The following is a 7,167-nucleotide window of genomic DNA, read 5'->3' on the forward strand; positions in this document are numbered from 1 at the left end:
ACATATGAGTTACTTTTCATGATAATATATTGTATAAATTTAGATAATATACACTTTATTTATGTATGTTCACTTTGAACTGGCACCTTTATTAATATATCAGTTACTTGTCATGGTAATATATTATATCAGATAATCATTTGAATTTTTTAATATTCGTATTATTCTTAATTAATTATTTAATTATTGTAACAATCACCTTACGTGACTTACGTTTCGGTCGCCACTCAGTTTGTCCACCAACTGAGAAGGATAACGGCCTCAGCGGAAGGTTGTCCCTGATTGGATGACTTCCCTTTGTTCTCAACGCTGATTGGCTGCTGCTTCGAGACGGCGGTGTCGTCGGGTATGCTCTGCCCGTTGATGCGTGGTGATGACTCAATTAATTCGAGGAATGGAATTTCTCGTGACAAATAACACGAAAGGCCGTTTTACGTAACACAGTATATATTCTTTATTAAAACACAACTTTATTAAAATAATTATTTAACGGGCCCTCATTCGCTCTCTCACTCACTCACGATAATTAATTATAAATCGACACTCTCGCACTCACTCTCGCTAATAGGTATCACGTTGTCGCGTCGCGTCGCACTTACGACGTAATGGCGGAATCCAATATGTCCGCTAACAAAGGCTCGCGTGATGTTGCATCACTCGCCTAGCAACAACGGAAACGAGGTTAATTCCTCGATTATTTCGCGTTAACACGACGCGTGGCGTATACGGGTAACGTGTCGAAGACGTTATTGAATTAATTTCGGCGTATTTATGCCGTTTTCCCGTACTTTCGTGACACGTGTAGATAACTTCCGTATATCACGATAAATCGCGGAATTTCGCGTAAATTCGCGCTTCGCGATGTATATTTAACGCTAACACGCGTTCCCGTTACGTTATTACGTATTTTTAGACGGTATTCGCGGTTGCGTAATCCTCGAGTATGACCGACACGACGCACGTCCGTCGCGTTTGGTAGTTCGGCAGTGACTCACTAACATGGCCGTCCTCCCAGGCAAGATGGCCAGGAAGAAACGGTCTGTACATTTTCCCATCGTGGGTTCGGTGTTCCCGAATTTGGTTATATTCTAGTAAATCATTCATACGGGCCTTTTTAATGTTTTAATAGCTTAAATAATTAGGGAATAATTCCCTGAACACATAAATTCTTAATGGACTTTCGCTTTTTGACAATTAATTTCGCGAATAATTAAATATTTAAGTCGGACCGTTTCGGCAACCAATCAAATAATTCGAATAATTCTTTTATGGTAAAATATGCATGAAATAATTCAAGATGACTCTAAACAATTAGTTTTTTATGAAATAATACTCTGGTTGACCGAGATAATTCTAATAAATAGATAATTAACAAATCCTTGATGTACGAATGTGTATGCACCTTAAATAATTCTGGGGTGCTGTGAATAGTGCTTAAACAGCTTTAATTAATTTTAAATAATTTCAAATAGTTATAAATAATTCTGGTTGACCCAGAAATGGCTTCTCTTGCTTCAAATAATTACTAAATATCATTGGTTACATTCGTCCATCAAGTTTAAGGTCCGTTATGGTGTCTTACGCGCACCGTTAGATTATCTTGCACTAATCGGAACTCTACTTTGGAAATGTCTTTAAATAATTAATTTTGACTCTAAATAATTCAAATGGGCTCTAAATAATTCTAATATGATATGAAATAATTAATTACATGGCTCTTTTGCCTTATATTTGAGTTTTATTAATTTTGACTTTCTGTCCTTGTCTATCTAATGTAATAATTGCATATTCTCTCTCTAACTACCGAGATGTGTTCCAATTAATTCAAGAGTCTCAAAATAATTCAGAAATGACTAAAATAATTCGGCTGACTTGCCTTTATGTTGAAATAATCAAAATAATCAAAGTGGTGTGTTTAACAAATCTTTGTGGTGAGTATTCCCTCTCTTTCGCTGGTTAATTATATTTTTTCCTTTTTAGGGTCTCCACTTCTATCGCAGTGTATTTATTGGTGAGTAATGGGTAAGTATCTTTATTTATTTTAGTTCTATATTTCCTTTAATTAATTAATATTCTTTTTATTTCTAGGTTCTCACACTGGATAGGGATGGTTCGCCTTTGGCAACTGTGTTTTGCAGGATGTTTAGGTAGGTTGAAATGTTTTGTTTAATTAATTATAAAACGTATGAAACTTTATTATATATAATATTGTAATGTTATTTAATATGGATAGTTGGTTAATGAAATATATATTTTTTTTCTTAAATGATAGCAAATTGTAAAACATAAACTTTAATAATTCGATTGGATCGTCCACCTTATGTATATTTTTCTATGGGCCTTTACTTAACATAAAATAAAATCTGTCGCTAGATAACCTAAATTAAATAGTCTTTTCCCTTTCGTAATTCTTTATGTTCCGGAAACGGGTTGTTCACAGGCATCTGGTTTTTCCTGATGGTCGTCGCTCTTTCCGTCTTGATTGTTGACGGGTTGGCTGTTCTGTTCTTCAGGTGGCGTGCCTTGCTGTGGGCTTTGCACTTGGTCCATCTATAATTAATTTCGCCTTTATAGTAATTGTTTGGCGATTTAGGAAAATTAGCGGACGGTCGCAAGTATCGCTTACAATGGTTAGTTTAGCCTTTAATTATTCTACCGCGCACGTTGCGCATGTCGTTTCCTTACTTATATCGCCTCGCGTATTATATTCTTCCGACACCCGGTATGCAATGCGTTTCTAACTGCGCTATGTTTCTCAACGTTTGTTCCCGCGATTACTGACGTTTTGTGTTTTTCGCTATCGCATTTTTCTCATCTCGGTGACTGTGTTTCTTGAACACTCGGTATATTATAAATCTATCGCAAACGCTAACTTTTCTTATTTTTAGCCCTGAGAAGCTTGACGTTCTCGGTTTTTCAAGATTGTAAATTTTGCTTATGACAACTGGGTTTCTTGAACACCAGGTATAAAATAAATTTATTTCAAACGTTATTCTCTCTTATTTCTAATCCCAAGAAGCTTGACGTTCTCAAAATTTTCAAACTATAACTTCCGCTTTTGACAACTGGGTTTCCCGGACACCCGTTATAATATGAAGTTCCGTGAAACGTCATGTTTTATTGTTTTTCGCATCGCTTTGCTTAACGTTTGCCGTTTTTTCAATTTCTAGTTTTTACTCTGAGAAATCCGGTTTTCGCCGTCACCCGGTACATTATTCAAACTTATTATTATCGCTTTTCATCCGGTCTCACTTCCCCTAGATTACCACGTCGTCGCGGTTCATCCCTCTTTCTCTTTCCGTACCGCCAACTATATTATTGGGACACCCGGTATACAATTTTTGCTTATTAAACGTCAACTTCCCTTGAATTATTTATTTGGCAAGGCTGCGTTTTTCGTTTCGCGATTTTCCTTCGCGCTTCTTCTCCGTGCCGTTTTCTATAACGTTAATTACGGCGCTAGTTCTTTCAATAAAATAAACGTGATAATTTTCTAGCGCTCTATTGATTAACAGAATTTCTATTCGGATTTGTCCGTTAACTGCGCATTTCCGCCAACTAAACTTATTAACCTAACTTAATAGTACACCTAGTATTTTCGGCAAATAAAGTTATTATATGAAATAAACTATAATGGAATTGAATAACAAACTTTATATAATTAGTTTATTGAATAACCTAATTATATAAAGTCCGCGATTATTCGGGCTTGCGCTTTTTCTAAGCCCTTACTCTCGGCAAGTCGGGCCATGAAGTCGGGATCTCGCTTCCGGCCTCAAGGTTAGGTTAGGTTGTAACCGAACTTATGCCTTGACTTTGTAAAATCTTATGCTTTTGAATTTCTAAATAATTATTTCTTAATTAAGGTCACCTGTAGTGATTTACCTTTTGGTCGCCACTCTGTTTATCCACCTATAGAGAAGGAAGTTTCCTTGACTGTCCCAAGATATCGGCCCTTATCGTCTTGGAAGTCCCTGATTGGTTGTCTTCCTTCCGTCCTTCGTCCGGATTGGCAATTCAGCAGAGATGATGGTGTCGTCGGATGATGTCCCGTTGAGTCGCGGTGAGAACTTATAATTAATTCGAGGAGAGGTAATTCTCGCAAATAAATCGAGATCGGCACTTTGGTGTAACACTATTATAAAATTTATTGAAACACAACACCAATAATTAATTAACAGGCCTTTACATTCACTCTTTCATTCACTCGCGTTATTTCTCTTAATTCGACACTCTCTCGCTTTCTCTCTCTATTGCGTTGTCGCGTCGCGTCGCACTCACGACTTGATGTCGGGTTTTTAAGATGGCCGCTCTATGGTATGGTGCAATGCTGCATCATCCACTACGCGCAAAGACTTTCGAGGTTAATTCTTCGCTTTATTTGCGTTTACCGTACGCGTTGGTTTAACGGGATGCGTGCTGTACACGTTTTGAATCGATTTGCGACGTATTTCCGTCGATTTCCGTAACTTTACGGTTATGCCGGATTTTTCTCCGTAATTCGCGTTTTTTCGCACTAATTCGCGTTTCGCGTTAATATATTTGCGTTCGGACTCGATGCGGTATGTCGAGGATACCAGGTTTGCACCGATTTCACCGTATTACGCAATAATGTGAGCCGCGTTCGTTAAGACGTCCGTCCCGTTCGGCTGCCTGTTCGTGACTCATTTCTAAGTTGGCTGTCGCCACTGCCAAAATGGCCAAGGAGAAACGGTGTGTTCTAGTTTCCCCAGTTAGTTCGGTGTTCCCGAATCTAGTCTATTTCTGGTAATATTATTCATACGGCCTTTGGGAGTTTATAATACGTTAAATAATTCGGAGATAGTCTCCTGAACACAAAATAATTGTGGACTTTCCGCTTTTATACATTTTTACGCGGATAACTAAATTTTGTTTTTGGACAAACTCAGCAACTTGTCCAGGATTGGACAATAATTCTAAGAACTCTAAATATTGATTAAATAATACGAAATGACTTTGAATAATTTACTTTTAACATATTAATTGGCCTAGTTGCTGAATAAATTCAATTACAATATCTAATCAATAAAATGTTGATATGTGCGAGTATATACATATCTTAAATAACTCGTATGTGTTGGATCAATTGTAAATAATTTAGAAATGGCTAGTTTCGCCTCAGATAATTCAGAAATAATTCCTGGAAATGATTTTAATACTTTTAATTGCAAAATAACTCGCATATGAAAATTTTAGTTTTTTATGAAACTTTAATATAACTTAACGCTATCTAACTTACTTGGAACAAACTTCTTTCTAACTATTGATATTAATTAATCTGGATTGTCAGTAATGAGTAGGTGATATAATAATTGCTTTAATGGATTTCTAACCAAGTTTAACGTTTTCGGTATATGTCTGTCTTTGTCTTTCAAACGAGAAAATTGTGCTGTCTGCTTTTATCTTATGTTCTTTGTTCCAAATACTTTAAACGCTTGAAATAAATTGATATAACCCAAAATAATTAGGCTTACATGCCTTTGTAATGAAATAATGGTTTTAAACTTAATAATTTGAATCTTTCGCTAATTAATAGCTTCTTACCTTCTATGTCTTAGTTATAATTATATTTTTTGTTTCAGGGTCACCAAACATTCTCAGCAACTTTATTCTTGGTAAGTATGGTTATTTTCATCTTGTTATCTCTTTTGATATTTAATTTAATTCATGGTACTTTAGTATTGTTTATTTTAATTGGTTCTTTTCCTTTTTAGGTTACTTTGCTGGAATGATTGTGGATCGCCTTGTTTAGAAGGATTAGGTAGGTTGAGTAGTTATATTCATTTATGCATGTTCTTTTTACCTCTTTTTAGTTTTTCTTATACTCTTATTATTTATTAAAATATAAAATATGAAATCTCAGTTGAACTTATATGAATAATTAATTAGTAACGTTAATATATATCTTGTGATAAAATAATTGTTTTTCTTCGTCTACCTTGCATTCGACAAGACCTTTTACAAATAAACTTAACATGTGAATAAAATAATAAAGAAATAATTAAACTGTGAATCTCCTGGTCCTGTCGTCTTATTTCAGTGAGGGTTTTTCTCCTGTATCAGGTTGTATCGCCGGCTGTTGTGAGTCCTCCGGGAACTGTTTCCTTTCAGCCAATGTTATCCTGGGCGTTTTATTCTGCAAGGTTATTAGTTTTTATGCTTTATGGCGGTATTATGAGGAAAAATGCATTCGGTTGCAAGATTAGGTTGTAACCGGATCTATGCCTTTTATTGTTAAAAACTGTATTTAAATTCATTATTGCGATTTCTATGAAATAAAGTCACCTTAAGGGACTTACTTTTACGGTCGCCACTCTGTTTTACCCTTAACAGAGAAGGTGAGTTTCCTGGATTTATTCCTTTGTCGGCTGTCGCGAGAAGATCGCTCGAAGACTTCCTTCCTTCCTTCGCTCTGATTAGCCGCTTGGATCAGGAATTGCTCGTCGTGGGTTGTGTAGTGTGATGACGCGTGATATCTCGATTAATCAATGGATGGTTTACGCGAAAATAATTAAATCGGCACTTTGGTTAACACAGCTTAAACTTTATTAATAAATGAAACATTAAAACTCAAAGGCCATATATCACTCATCCGACTCACTCGCGCTCGCATTCACACTTCCCGACGCTATTACTATCTTTCTTCTACTAATGATCACGCGATAGGTCGCCTCGCGTCTCGCTAATGGCGGTTGCACAAGATAGATGGCCGCCTCACAATGTGGCGTGATGTTGCATCATCCACTTAGAACAAAGGTTTTCGAGAATAAACTCGATTCTTCCGCGATAATTTCGCGTACTAGTTTAACGGGATTAATATATTTTCGTTTTAGAACGATTCACGGTGACTTACGGTCGTTTTCCGCGTTTTCACGGTTATCTCGGAATTTTCCAGAATTTCGCGTTAATTCGGGCGTTTCGCGCTTCGCGATTACTTCTACGTAAGAATTCGACGTGGTGTAACTCGTGACACCCGGTTATACGCCGATATACTCGATTACGCAATATTTTTGAGCCGCGTGTTATCTGAGGTCCGTCCCCCTCGGATGCTCAAGTACGACTGACTGGCAAGATGGCTGTCTCCACCAGCGTTGCCAACCTCCGCATTATTAAAAATCGTACCAACAATACAAAATTATCGTATTT

Source organism: Trachymyrmex cornetzi, unplaced genomic scaffold, assembly GCF_001594075.2.
Source record: "Trachymyrmex cornetzi isolate Tcor2-1 unplaced genomic scaffold, Tcor1.1 scaffold332, whole genome shotgun sequence".
NCBI classification, from domain to species: Eukaryota; Metazoa; Arthropoda; class Insecta; order Hymenoptera; family Formicidae; genus Trachymyrmex; species Trachymyrmex cornetzi.